This window comes from Camelus bactrianus, chromosome 17 (genome assembly GCF_048773025.1).
Source record: "Camelus bactrianus isolate YW-2024 breed Bactrian camel chromosome 17, ASM4877302v1, whole genome shotgun sequence".
NCBI classification, from domain to species: domain Eukaryota; kingdom Metazoa; phylum Chordata; class Mammalia; order Artiodactyla; family Camelidae; genus Camelus; species Camelus bactrianus.
The window spans coordinates 21,859,993-21,874,167 of NC_133555.1; the positions used below are offsets into that span (position 1 = coordinate 21,859,993).

Genomic DNA, 14,175 nt, shown 5'->3' on the forward strand with positions numbered 1-14,175 from the left:
ACAAACCAAGCCACCAGTTGGTGTATGTGCTGGCATGTGACTGAAACCAAGTAGGTGAAGCTGATGTTTTTCTCCCACTCTGCGTCACCTTGGTCTCTGTGTTAAGTCTGTTATTCTTACAAATAAGATTTCCATGAAAACCAGCTACAAGGAGAACAAAAGGCAAAGGCCAGCTGGGAAGACTGCATTGTTAACATGTTTCCCAAGTGCTTTATATGCACACTTAGTGGTTAGGAACTATTCCTTTTCAGGCCCTCTGCCTGATTTTCCTTTGGCTGGCCCTGATGTCTTTACCTCCTGAACACCTGGGGCCAAGACGCCTTTTCTTAGCAGTTTGAAAGCAGTCCTTTCTTTTTCTCCTGAGTCCATTTGGTCCAGGTCTTAATCTTCGAACAGCATCAGATATTCATTGCCATTTGACAAAGCTGGGGTTGGTGGATCCACAGTTTTCAAAAGCAGGTCTTGCTTTACCATGGGTGATCCAATGAGCCTTTCAGCAAGACTGACTCTAAATCATCCGGGCTCAATTAGTTTATTTCAAAGAAATACCCAGGTGTTGTTTGACCTTCAAACATATGGACTGCTAGAGTAGATGAAAGTCTCTCCTGTTCCCATAATGCCAAGGGAACTGGATGGGGTAATTCTTTTTCATATTCTCTGAGCTTTGCGGAGGGATTATTAGGTTTGGGCTGAGTGAGTTATTTAATTTAGCAATATGCTCAGTGGTGGGCTGCCACTGCCTTTGCCGAGGAAACAACCAGGTGTGAGCTGTCACTAAGTACCAGTAAAATGGTAAAGAGATGTGGAGAAGAACTGCGCCCTTAGGTGTGGCGTGGGCTCTGAGGCTTGAGGGAGACAGCCTGGGGTACAGTGGGAAGCAATAAGGTAGGTGTCCAGCTGAGCTCTGTGTCCAGGGCTCAGCACTTCTCCGCAGCAAGAAAAAAGTTGTCCCAGGATCCTTTTGGCCTTTTCCTAGCAAAGGGGGTGATGGCCATTCTCTCAGACTCTGACTCCTGACTTGATACCGTAAGTTTTTCTTTGGTCTTTTTCTAGAAGACGATTGTCAGAGCTTAACAGAGAACAGCCAAGGTTTTTGCAGCCTAAACAGTTTCTAAGACTTGGGGCAGTGTTGAAAAGCATTGTCCTGTAGCCAAGAGTGTGGTTTTGGGCGTTAGAAAGATGTGGTTTCAAATAATGGCCCGTTTTACTTCCTAATTGTGTGACATCAAGCATGTTTCTTAACTTCTCTGAGCTCGGTTTTCTCAGGTACAAAATGGAGCTGATAATTCTTATTTTAGTCTTTTACAAAATATGGTTCAAAGGTATTTTAATATCCATCCAACCAAAAAGGGGGATTTAATGGTCAAATACATTTGGAAAACCCTTTCGACTGGTTTCCTCTGTTGGATTTGATAATGTCTATTGTCCCTGAGAAGTTCTGAAGGAAATAACCTGTTTAACTTTGTTTAATTCAAAATGTCAAAATATATTTGAGTTCATGAACTTTTCTCTTTCTTTTGTAGAAAATGAGAGCAACGTTTCATGAAATACAAATGACCTCCTTGGACTGTTCTAAGAGCTAAACAAGAACTTAAGAGAAATGCTTCCCCTGGTGTCTGGTCCAGAGTAAGTACTCAATAGTAGCAGTATTATCATTGTATGATTATTATTAATGAGGGCTTTTGGTCTCCAACGCGGAAAATTCTAAATTTGATGTACCTGGTTTTTAACCACAGTCTCTTTATCAGTGTTGGCTAGTTTGAAATTTACAATTTAAGCTCTCAGTGATGGCTAATGGTTGTGAGTTAATGAGTACCTATTGCATGTCAGAGTGCCTTTTAGGTGTTTAACCAAATCATCACTGTGTTTAATGGTCACAACTACTCAGCAAGGTAAGTATTAGTCTTCTGTTTGTAGATGTCAAAGTTGAGGCTTGAAGAGGACATGTGTCCAGCCCAAGGTTGTATAGATACTCAGCTGTGGAATTGAGGACTTAGCTTAGACTTTTTTTGGACCAAAGCTCTTTCTTATTCTCTCTTGGCGTTCTATAAATCTGTAGAGGTCTGTGAAAGCACTAGTGATATGAGAGAAATTTGCAGAAAGTCTAATAGAAATCATACACTTGACCAACCTGAGGCATTGAAGGACAATATGTTGGGAGGTCACAGTCCAGCTGTAGCAAGCATCTTTCCTTCATGGAATCCACTCTGTTCTCTCACCTGGAAGCCTTGCAGTCACTGTTTCCTTTGCCGAAATCATTCTTCCTGCATCTCCTTCCTTGGTTATCTCTCATTCGTCCTTTAGTCCTTTCATGTATCTGTCTCCCCATCACACTGTGGGCCAGAACCACTTCCCAGTCAGTGTTGTATCCCTAGCATGTTACACATTGTATTTCATAGATAGATGTTAATGAATGAACGATATCAGTTCAAAACCTATGAGAGAAAGTGATCTATGCCTTAGAGTCATAAAGAATGGGAGAATAAGTTTATCATTTAATAAGTACAATGTCTTTGATACGTAAGTGTCTCAAAACACTGTTTGATGGAGATTTGTGCATTAAGAATGTTTAAAATTCCTAGGCAGAACAAGGCCTGCTGCTAAACTGTAAGGAAGTCTTTTTACCATGGTGGAGATTGTTGTGACAGCCTATTTTTGCAGAGTATTGAAGGTGTCTGTAGAACATTGTCCAGCTCTGCAGGTTCAGAAGCTTCCTTTGTAACAGACCCCTGTGTTGAGGGAAGGGTGATGTTTATGATTCAGCTCAAGGAAACCAATTTACTTGAATGCCACTCAATTATCATGGTTACTGTCTGTGAAATGCCTTCTTTTACCAAGCGGTGTCCTAGGCATATGACACATGTTACCTCTCATTTTTATGGCATGTCTTCAAAGTACCGGATATTATTCCCATTATAAATGAGGGAGCACAGGCCCTGAGAAGTTAGGCCCTGAGAAGTTTTGCAAGTTGCCGAAGACAGACAGCTAGAATGTGATAGAGCAAAAGACCTCAGTTCAGGTCTGTCTGTGTCCAAAGTCCATTTTGCTAAGGGGGAGCTTTTTCCCCATGGGAGTTACAGTGGCATGTGACTAGTCCTGCAGACTGATGAATGAGTCTCCCCTGGAAACTAATCTTTGCAGCAGAAAGTTGCATGGTGACCTTAAACCGAAAATGAAGGCATGTATCGCTATAAAGCTTTGTTCATCCAGCCTGTTCTTGCTCCTGGGTCATTCTCCTCAATGCCAGGAATGTTTTGATGGCGATGACAAGAAATAGTTCTCCATATCAGAGCACTTATTTGCCTGGTTAATTCCGAATCCATGCTTTTCCTCTGAAATCACCTCCTCATTATCTTCTATTTCTTTCCTTGTTTGAGAGTACCTGGTGTCAGGCTTGTTCAAGTTTGACATTAGCTTACTGTTTTGTATGCAGGGAATTACCCTGATTTTAAGAGCCAGATGGACAATCTCAAAGGTTGATGGATTATTTCCTGCAAAGATTTCCATAGACTAATTCTTTGATGCATTTTATTTTGATCTTACCTATTTCATGGCATACCTAGAAGGAAAGGAGATGGGAAATTGATTCCCTTGAGCACAGCCTCTGAGTGGCATATTTTCAATCATATATTATGGTGATATATTGATAAGACAGTTGTTTTGGTTAAAATGAAAAAAAAAAATGTTGGGGAAGCAACACTAAAGAAAAGGGCAAATGTGTTGAATATATGCTTGAAACGTCAATGACCAAGTGATGGGAAACAAGAAAAGAGAACCAAAGCTGTCACCATTCGTGATGCTTATTTCTTCTGGACAAATGCCAGAGTCCTCCTTTATCCTTCAGCCCCTTCATGTTGGAAGCTGGTGATGCTGCCGTCTGGTTGTAACAAGTGGAGGGGCTCATGGGTGTCAAGTACTGGCACAGGGCAGGGCACACAGCACAGAGTCAAGAAGCGGAGTGGTATTTATTCTCTCCATTTCATTTCCATGAGGTGATCTATGCTAATTTGACTCCTAGATTCTAAAGGTATAATATTAAGATACTTGGGACTTTATCTGATTAACTTTGCAGGAGCCTATTCCTGAGAGAACAGGCAGCCTCTGGCCTGTCTTCTATTTATATGAAGGGATGAAGGGACTCATCCATCCATCACAGGGCTGCTCCAGCTTTAAGAGGACCATCTGGCGGGGGAGGGTATAACTCAGTGGTAGAGTACATGCTTAGCGTGCATGAGGTCCTGGGTTCAATCCCCAGTACTTCCTCTAAAAATAAATAAATAAATAAACCTAATTACCTCCTGCCAAAAATAATAATAATAATAATAATAATAATAATAATAATAATAATAATAATAATAATAAAATAATGAAAGACAATAGAAATCAACATAAAGCATAGAAAATCATTTATTTTAAATGCCCATCTGCAGGAAGCCAGGGTTCAGAGGAGGCAGGAGCTGAGAGAAGCCGGGGAGATCATAGTGTCTATTAATTCCCCTCTTTGGACAGACAAAGGAACTGTGGCACCTGAATGCAGGCTTTCCAGAGCTCTTCCAGACTCCTAGGACAAAAATCATTTTGCTACATTTTAGGTGGCATTCCCTTTTTCTGTCAAGAAATAGATTTGCTGTATAAGGCTTTATTCTGTGAGGAATAAATTGTAGCTTATTTGCCCCTGGAAAAGCCATCCCCTCTTAGAGACCCAAATAGTAACATTGCAGTTTTCATACTTAAAATTCCTTTGTGATTTCCCATTGTCTTGAGAGTGAGGTCAAAAATCTCTGATTACCATTTACCTCTCCAGACATCTCTCACCCGTCCTTTCTTTTCCACCTCCTTTGCATCCTACTCTCCAGATATTCTCAACTATTTTCAGTTCACCAATGAGCCATATTCTTTTTCTGGGGGGCTAAGTCATGCTATTATTTTCTATACACTATTCTTCCTAAAAAAGCTGTCTCTATCTTCAGATATCAGATGTCAAATTATACCCTCCTTCCCCTGGGCACCTTTCTCTGACCTCCCAAGTGTGGGTAACAGGTGCCTACCTGGTATCCTGTATAGTCCTTTTCAAATCAATTGATACTGTACTTCAGTTGTTATGGTGCTTTTATCCTTAACTATGGTTTAAGCGTGAAAGGACAGGAGTTTCTTTTGTGTTGTAGAACACAGTACACGTGCCTGATCAAAGGAGGCACTCAGTAAACTGTACCCCACGTCCGTGGTGGATGGTCTTCAGGTTCATCTACCAAAGTGCTTGAGCAGATAGTGATCTGCCTGGAATACAGGATAATGTTATTCAGTGCTAGAGGGTGGGATGGGTTAGGGCAAACTGAGCTTGATCCAGAAAGGCTTTGGTTTGGATGAAGATGTTGGCCTGGCCCTGGTCACTGACAATGATTAATTGATGGGGGTGTATGAGGAAGATGCCCGGGGCGGCAGCAAGGAGTATGGGTGGGAGTGGGAAGAGGCTAGAGACCACATGAGAATTATGATGTGGCTACCATGGTCCAGACTCAAGGCAGTGAGGGTCGGGAGAAGGTGAGTGGTTGTGGAAATGATGAGACATGAATGAATCCCAGAAATGCTGCCATGAAAGAATCAAGAGAACTTGACAGAAGAGAGTCAAAGATCCTTCGCAGGGAGACCTTTCTTATTTCACTTGTTCATTAATTTATTAATTCAACTAACATTGATTGAGGGTTGAGGCACTGGGACTCTATCAGTGAGTAAAATAGACATGCTCCTTGCTCTCCTGTAAGTGAAGGAGACAGATAACAGGTGAGTAAACAAACCAAAGAAGAGATGCCTAATATAAATGTTCAGTAGGCGATGAACTTCATGAATGAAATTAAATAATTCATGTAAAGCACTTGGCACAGTATTTGGTATATAGTCAAAGCCCAGTAAATATTATGAAGTCTGTCTCCCCCACTGATTCTCAAATGAAAAGAAAAAAAATTGCCTTTTATCTCTCACTCAGAGCGATTAAATGAATCATGAGAATGGCTGGCATATATCGAGTACATATTGTATACCAAGTTCTATGTCGTGGGCTTGGCACATATTAACTTCTCCTTATAATCAGCTTGCAAGATAGGATTGTCCTTTTTTCAGATAAGGAATCAAAAGCTAAAGGGAGTTCCTCATTTTCCCCAAGCTGGTGAGCAGAATACACTAGGTGTGCCCAACTCCCACATTCCGTTCTCTTTCCACTGTCACAGCGGATCTCTCACCAACCAGTGGTAGAGCAGTCTGCTCTGCCGTGAATCTGGCAGATTCTTTCGATGTATCTATTCATTCAAGTAACGGAAATAACTAGCAAGTGTTAAGAAGTAAATGGAAGCAGTTACTTACAGCTCAGTTACCCACATCCAGGTATGGCCAGGTGCCTGGTCCTCCCCTGCCTTCCAAAGAACATCTTTGAATTGGGAGGAAATTTGAATACAGTCATTTTATGACTCTTTTAAGAAAGTGTTCACTTACTTATTTCTAGTGTCTTTAGAAATCTTAGACTACAGAGAAAACACCTCCACTGTTGTTCAACTCAGATTCTGGGTGTTCCCTGTGTTAGGATAAAGAATATAAGCATTGCAAATTTGGCCGAAGTCTTTTCTTTGCCACTTCCGTAAGTGGCAAATTGAAATTCAATTTCTATGAAATTGAACAGATCACTTAAAACACTCTCAGCTATTTTCTCATTATTTATAAACGATGAAGAAATAGAAGGGTAGTAATAGCACCTACAGTATTGTGTATTTGGAACTGAATTAGTAAAAGTAAGTAAAATGTGTCTTGACTGGTGGCAGTGTTGCTTCCACAAGAGATACTTAGCAATGTCTAGAGACATTTTGGGTGTCACAACTGGGGAGTGCTACTGGCACCTGGGGAACAGTGACTAAGGATGCCTTGAAACAGCCGCTACAGCAGAGACTTATCCAGCCTAAAGTGTTAACAGTGCTAAGGTTAAGAAACACTGATGAATATCCTAGTGTCCGCTGTGTAGCTGGACCAAAAAAAAGGAAAATTCCCAAAATCATCCAGGATTATGGAAGACTTGGAGAAACTCTTTGGAAGCCCGGAGATGTATGACACTCAGATGAAAATATATCTGAGATATTGACTAAATATTTCATTTTTCATCTAAATATTTTGAAATCATGAAATAGATATTTCTACACATCCATTTGGAGTATGGGGTGATGAGGTTTTTTTGGTCAATTGTTGAGGAGTTTTATAAAGCTGAATTTGCATTTAATAGCCAGCTCTGTTTTATTCATTTCAGGGGTAGCTTATCTTACACCATTACTTTTGGAAAGGGAGGTTTATTTGTTTTTATGTATTTTCTTTTCTTAGTAACTTTAAAGCATCTTGAATTGTTAAACCAGTTATTTTCCAGGCCTGCAAATGTTTTCAGCATGTGGCCCTAAGTTTCCCTGTGTCAGCACATAGTATCTTAGAGGACCTTAGTCAGTCAGAATCATTTCCTTAAGATGGTGGTATTTTTCTTTGGGGTTGTGATATTTGAGGTCCTCATTCTGATAAGAGAGAGCGCGTGTTTCTCTCAGACCCCCACATTCAAGGCTGTGTCAGGAATTCTGTCCAGGGCATCAGGATGTGCATCACAATAACAGACTGGAGAAGAGAATTAAGAAAAGAAACTCAAGGTGGGGAGGAGGGATAAATTAGGAGTTTGAGATTAGCAGATAAAAACTACTACAAATAAAGTAGATTAACAAAAAGTACCTACTATACAGCATGGGGAACTGTATTCAATATCTTGTAATAACCTGTAATTAAAAAGAATATGAAGATATGTGTATAAGTGAATCACTCTGCTGTACACCAGAAACTAACACAATACTGTATATCAACTATACTTCACTAAAAAAAAGTACCAAAAAAAAAAAAAAAAAAAAGAAGAAGAAGAAGAGAAACTCAAGTGGCCATTTAATACCTTCCCCTGATGTTGGACTCTTGCTTACTTCTTGCCAGGAGCCAAACCATAAGGTAAATCCTCCAGCCCACATTTTATGACTGACAATAAGAAAGTACTTTGAGTTACAACTGAAAAATTCTTTTTTCTGCTTCAAAGCCAAATGCTTTCACAAGACAGAAGAAGGAAAAAAAAAAAACCCACCAATGTCAAATTGATGAAAACCAATCAAAATAGGGCCTTGTTGTGGCTAATACAGCCATCCTGTCTTGTCCCAAAACAGAAGGCATTTTTCGGGCATGGTTCTCAACGCTGATTGAACTAGATTTCTGTGTCCGTGGCTCGGAAGCTGCAGGCCTGCACCACAGATTTCCTGAGTGTATTCTTGACAATGATCAGACCTGTTTTATTCATTACCAGGAAGCTGCAGAGAAGGCTGAACAGCTCTCTCAAGCCAGTACAGGCTGACTTTGAAATAAATGTCCTCAAAGCTGGTGTATACATCTTACAAGGGCTAAGGCTTCGGGGAAGGCGTCCTTCGTGATAACTCCATGGCATTCTCTGCTGAAATCCACTGGCCCCTGGATAACCATGGATAGCCTCCCACCTCAATCTGTTCTGTTAGTAAGTGCTCAGAGCGGATGGTTTGCTCTTGAGGAGGAAATACGTGCTCATTCTTTTTTTTTTTAATCCTGTAACTTTAAGTGATGCCATTAAGTCCTTCTAAGTGCAGCTGAACTCAAAAAAAAAAAAAAAAAAAAAAAAGAGGGGCGGAGGAGAAAGAAGAAAATTATTATGCAAAGTAATAAGAAAAATGAGAGACAAGTAATTGGCCTGGAGGGGGAAATGTCAGCCTTCTGTTGTTCTCTTGTAGGTCTCTGGGAATCCATCCTTTATAAACATGCTCTCTCGCTTTCTTGCCCTCTCTCTCTCTCTCTGAAATTCACAAAGGTGAATTTTACACTTTGCAAAGATTGACTTAGGGGAAGCAGGGTAACTGGCTCTAACTCCAAGTAGCTCAGCCTGCTCTCAACAAGCCACACAGCTCAGGGCCCAAAGTCCAGCTGGCTCAAGCCAGAACTGCTGGCACCAATGATGTTAGAACCAAGAGGCTAGCACCCCGAAACGTGCCGCAGGCAGCCAGGAATAAGCCCACTGTGGCTCCTCCACTTGCCTTTATTGAAATGCCTGTGAACTCAGGGCTGAGGAAAACATCACAGATGTAACAAAATTTTAGCAAATACTTCATATGAAAATATTCATGTCATTCTTGATTTTTGTTTTAAGCAATATTGTCTGATACAGAGTCCAGAGAAAGACATTTCTTTCCTCTTTTTTTAAACATTTTTTATTGATTTATAATCATTTTACAATGTTGTGTCAAATTCCAGTGTAGAGCACAATTTTTCAGTTGTACATGAACATATATATATTCATTGTCACATTTTTTTCTCTGTGAGCTACCATAAGATCTTGTGTATATTTCCCTGTGCTATACAGTATAATCTTGTTTATCTAGTCTACAATTTTAAAATCCCAGTCTATCCCTCCCCACCCTCCGCCCCCTTGGCAACCACAAGTTTGTATTCTATGTCTATGAGTCTATTTCTGTTTTGTATTTATGCTTTTTTTTTTTTATATTCCACATATGAGCGATCTCATATTGTATTTTTCTTCCTCTTTCTGGCTTACTTCACTTAGAATGACATTCTCCAGGAGCATCCATATTGCTGCAAATGGCGTTATGTTGTTGGCTTTTATGGCTGAGTAGTATTCCATTGTATAAATATACCACCTTTTCTTTATCCAGTCATCTGTTGATGGACATTTAAGCTGTTTCCATGTCTTGGCTATTGTAAATAGTACTGCTATGAACATTGGGGTGCAGGTGTCATCCTGAAGTAGGGTTCCTTCTGGATAGATGCCCAGGAGCGGGATTCCTGGGTCATACGGTAAGTCTATTCCTAGTCTTTTGAAGAATCTCCACACTGTTTTCCACAGTGGCTGCACCAAACTGCATTCCCACCAGCAGTGTAGGAGGGGTCCCTTTCCTCCACAGCCTCTCCAGCATTTGTCATTTGTGGATTTTTGAATGATGGCCATTCTGACTGGTGTGAGGTGATACCTCATTGCAGTTTTGATTTGCATTTCTCTGATAATTAGTGATATTGAGCATTTTTTCATGTGCCTATTGATCATTTGTATGTCTTCCTTGGAGAATTACTTGTTTAGGTCTTCTGCCCATTTTTGGATTGGGTTGTTTGTTTCTTATTAAGTCGTATGAGCTGCTTATATATTCTGGAGATCAAGCCTTTGTTGGTTTCATTTGCAAAAATTTTTTGCCATTCTGTAGATTGTCTTTTTGTTTTACTTATGATTTCCTTTGCTGTGATTTCTTTCCTCTTTATGTCAAGAAATCTGAATTCTGTGTAATGAAATCCTAAGATTATACCCTCGAAGGGCTGAAAAGGACTTAGCTCATCATCGGATTCAGCTTTACAGACAGGCTCCTATGATCCCCCAAGCTGATGGTGGCTGAAGAGGGAATAACAGAGCCCCAGCCGGATCGCTTTGCTCTATAATATGTGTGACAGACGACAGTGTCTCACTGTTCACCCTTCTCTTTGTTGTTTTCATCCAAGACTAGACTGCCCAGCTCTTATTTCTCCTGATATTCCTAACAGTTCATTTATAACCCTCCCCAGCCCCCATCTGACTTTGAAGAACCTGAATTCATTTAGGCTTTGATTAGTGATAATTATTTACCTGTCAGACCCCAGCTGGACTGCATCAGCAGAGCTGCCTCACGTAGTTTCGCCTCCAGTGACTGGTCCTAAACAATTAAATCAGAGACACACCTGTGTAAATATGCAATATTTGGCGATAAGAAAATGATTAGGCAACAGAAACTGAGCCGAACTGGTGAAAAATAGTGACTAGTTTCCACTGGGGGTTTTCCCTCGTGCCTTTAAGCATCTCCCACCTGAAGTACGAGATAACATTACTTTTCCACTCCCCCTTTATTTTGTTTTTTTGGAAAATATAGCTGATCTGATATAGCCAGATTTTATTTGTTTGCACACATTAAAATGTTACAGTAATCCTCTCATGTGTACACTGAAAGACAAGAATATGAAATAGGGTGACAGACTAACTAGTAATTGTCTTTTCCAAAGCCAAAATATCTGTCTGAATAGATAAGCTGACAATTGAAGCCCATCTTGGACAATGCTCTCTGTTCTTATTTGTATTTAGGGCTTCTACGATGGGAGTCAAAGCCTAAGATGGTGGAAAGAGTGAGGGCTTTTGTACTCAGAACAGGAGATGAATCCCAATAATACTGCCAAGTAGCTGGGTGACCTTTAACATGTTTCGAGCCTCAGGTTCCAAATTTGTAAAAAAGGGCATAATTCCTAACCAGACATGCCACAGGTAAAATGCCCATCTCATTGCCTACTCAGCAATCACTCCATGAGCCCTGCTCCGTAAGAACAGACCTGGAAGTCTGTCATTTTTGACCAGCTCACCATTCAGTAAGCCACAGTTAAACTGCTGCTGATTTTTTAAAGTTGCTTTCTGATGGAGATGACTTTTCAGTAATCAGTGGTACTGCTGGAAAGTGACTCTAAAATTTCTTTCTTGTATTTCAAAAGGTACCCTGCCTTACTACTGGAATTTGTTCTTTCTTTAACCAGAATTTGTATTGACTTAGTATAAGAGAGATCTTTCCAGCTCTCTTCCAGCTGGACATAGATATTGATACTTACTCTCTGACCATCAGTTGATTAAGTTTTTGCTATTTCAACCCGGCTGGTATTTTTACTTGAAGGACATTCACAGGTGGGGCCTCACGGATGCACTTCTATTGTGTTCCTTGTGCATTTGAGGACGTCATTTTGTGCAAAGCTCAAGCCCTTGTTTCATCTCTTCCTAAGCTCTGAGATCTTAGGCAAATAATTATTCATTGTGTTTCAGTTTCTTTGGTTGCAAAATGGAGATGATGATAACTAATGCTTCAGATTATTCAGAGAATTTAGTGAGTTATGTGTGAAGGACTTAGAATAGTGACTCAAACAGAGAAAGAAAGTTATTGTTGTGATTGCTGTTATTACTGGGACAAAGAGAGGCAGCCAACAACAGAGTTGATCTCATGGAAAGAGCTAGTGGGTGTAAGGGAGCATTCAAACTCTCCATCAAATGTTCCCAAGTCAAAATGTTAAAATTTTTATCCTCTTTCATAAAAGTTCTTCTTAATTTTATTAGTTTGAGTGTAATGTTTTATTGGTTGTTTCTGAATAAGACAGTGAAAAGTAAGAAAGCCTTCCCTGGAATGTTACTCAGTTATTCATAGAGGTAGGTCAAATTATGTTTGAACCTTGAACCTAAAAGGAAATAATCACTAGTTTTTAAAATCCCAAGGATACTCTTTACTCTCTGATATTAAGCTGATACACTTGTAAGGGTAAGGGAATAAAGAGCAAAGAGTTGTTCAAAGTCAAGGTTTATTTACTATCATTTTTTCAAGTTGTAGGCACTTTATACATAGTATAACATTTAGAAATTTTTAATGTATTTTTATTGAAGTATGGTCAGTTTACAATGGTGTGTTAATTTCTGCTAATGTGTAGTGATTCATTTATATATATATAATGTGCGCATACTCCTTTACATATTCTTTTTCATTGTAAGCTATTACAGGATACTGAATATAGTTCCCTGTTCTATGCAGTAGGACTTTGTTGTTTATCTATTTTTTATATAGTAGGTAGTATCTGCAAATCCCGAACACCAAATTTATCCCTCCCCATCCCCTTCTGCCACCCCTCCATAACCATAAGTTTGTTTTCTATGAGTCTGTTTTGTAAATAAATTCATTTTTGTCATTTTATTAGATTCCACATATAAGTGATATCATATGGTATTTTTCTGTATCTTTCTGGTTTGCTTAACTTAGTATGAAAATCTTCAGGTCCATCCATGTTGGTGCAAAGGGCATTATTTTATTCTTTTTTATGGCTGAGTAGTATTCCATCTTATATATATATATATATATATATATATATATATATATATATATATATATATCTCACATCTTCTTTATCCAATTATCTATTGATGTCTATATCCTCAGACATTCCATATTTCTATTTTAAGATGGTTTTTTAGAAAGTGGTAATAAATAGTGTTCTACTACTATCACTTTTAAAATAACCATTTTAAAACAGGAATATGGGGTGTCTGAAGATACAAACATATCTCATTCTGCTGCACTAAGCTTTGAAGTTACTCAAAATCGCTTGATTATTTTGTCAGTTAGGTGGCGTCTTCTAGTTTTGGTGAGCCCTCAGCATGTTTGTTGAGGTGTTTTACTATCGTAAAAGTCAGCATCCTAAACACTGTCACATTCCCTGAAACCAAAAGATATACTTAAGTTGTGACAGGAGAGTTAATAGATTTGTAGAAGGCTGTGAAAGGAGTTTAAAATGCAAAATTTAAAGAAGGATCTCTCAAAGATGAACCAACTTAAGTACATCCTTTCCCTTCCTCATCCATTAAGCACACCAACTGGTGTTAAATGAAAAGATTAGGTGGGATGACTTGGTTTGGAATAGAAAGGCGCTTTGAGTTATTAAGTTTCCTACACATCTTAAAAATGAATTTACTCTGAAATTCCCATTAGATCCCACCGAGATGACTGAGCAATATGGCCTCCTTATTTTGTTTAACAGCCCTGCTTTCCCAAGGATGTTGACGACTCATTGTGTTGGAGGTTAGCTTTAATGTACTTCTTCCCTGAGGCCTTAGCACATATCTAGTCTGGTTGATTAACTCTGTGCATCGATATACCATGGTCCAATTGAGTAGGCTGTATGATAAGCATCTCAACAATAATACCATAAAATCTAAGCAGAGAAATACAAGGTAGACTGATAAACAGAAGTGCATGCATTGAATTTTAAAAATATTTTTTTTCCATTCTGCACTTTCAGAGCCACAGTTTAAATACCCAGAAGTCTTTTTCCATTAAGTTATCAGTGCACAATGCTTTAAATTTGCTATACTTTGAATAAAGATTGGTTCAATTTTTCTAGGAAATGGAAGAAATTGTTATTCAAATGCCACATTTTTTTTGGTCACTTATTTATAATTAGCCTTTAAAAAAAAATCTGGTTTATATATTCTGCTAGTACCTTTTACACCTGAATTCCTGGTCAGTCCCCATTTAAATTTCTATAGCT

The 14,175-nt window shown here is 39.2% G+C and overlaps 1 long non-coding RNA gene across 21 annotated transcripts in view; it reads right to left on the reverse strand.

Annotated features, from left to right (window-relative positions):
• The window catches only part of LOC123615963 (uncharacterized), a 330,500-nt gene that overhangs the window by 24,789 nt on the left and 291,536 nt on the right, over window positions 1-14,175 (reverse strand). For 13 of the 21 annotated variants that reach the window (XR_012499917.1, XR_012499910.1, XR_012499915.1 and 10 more), the window contains one exon: window positions 10,703-10,769. This is a non-coding gene — a long non-coding RNA (uncharacterized LOC123615963). The other 8 variants (XR_006723808.2, XR_006723810.2, XR_006723803.2 and 5 more) reach the window with 8 other exon arrangements.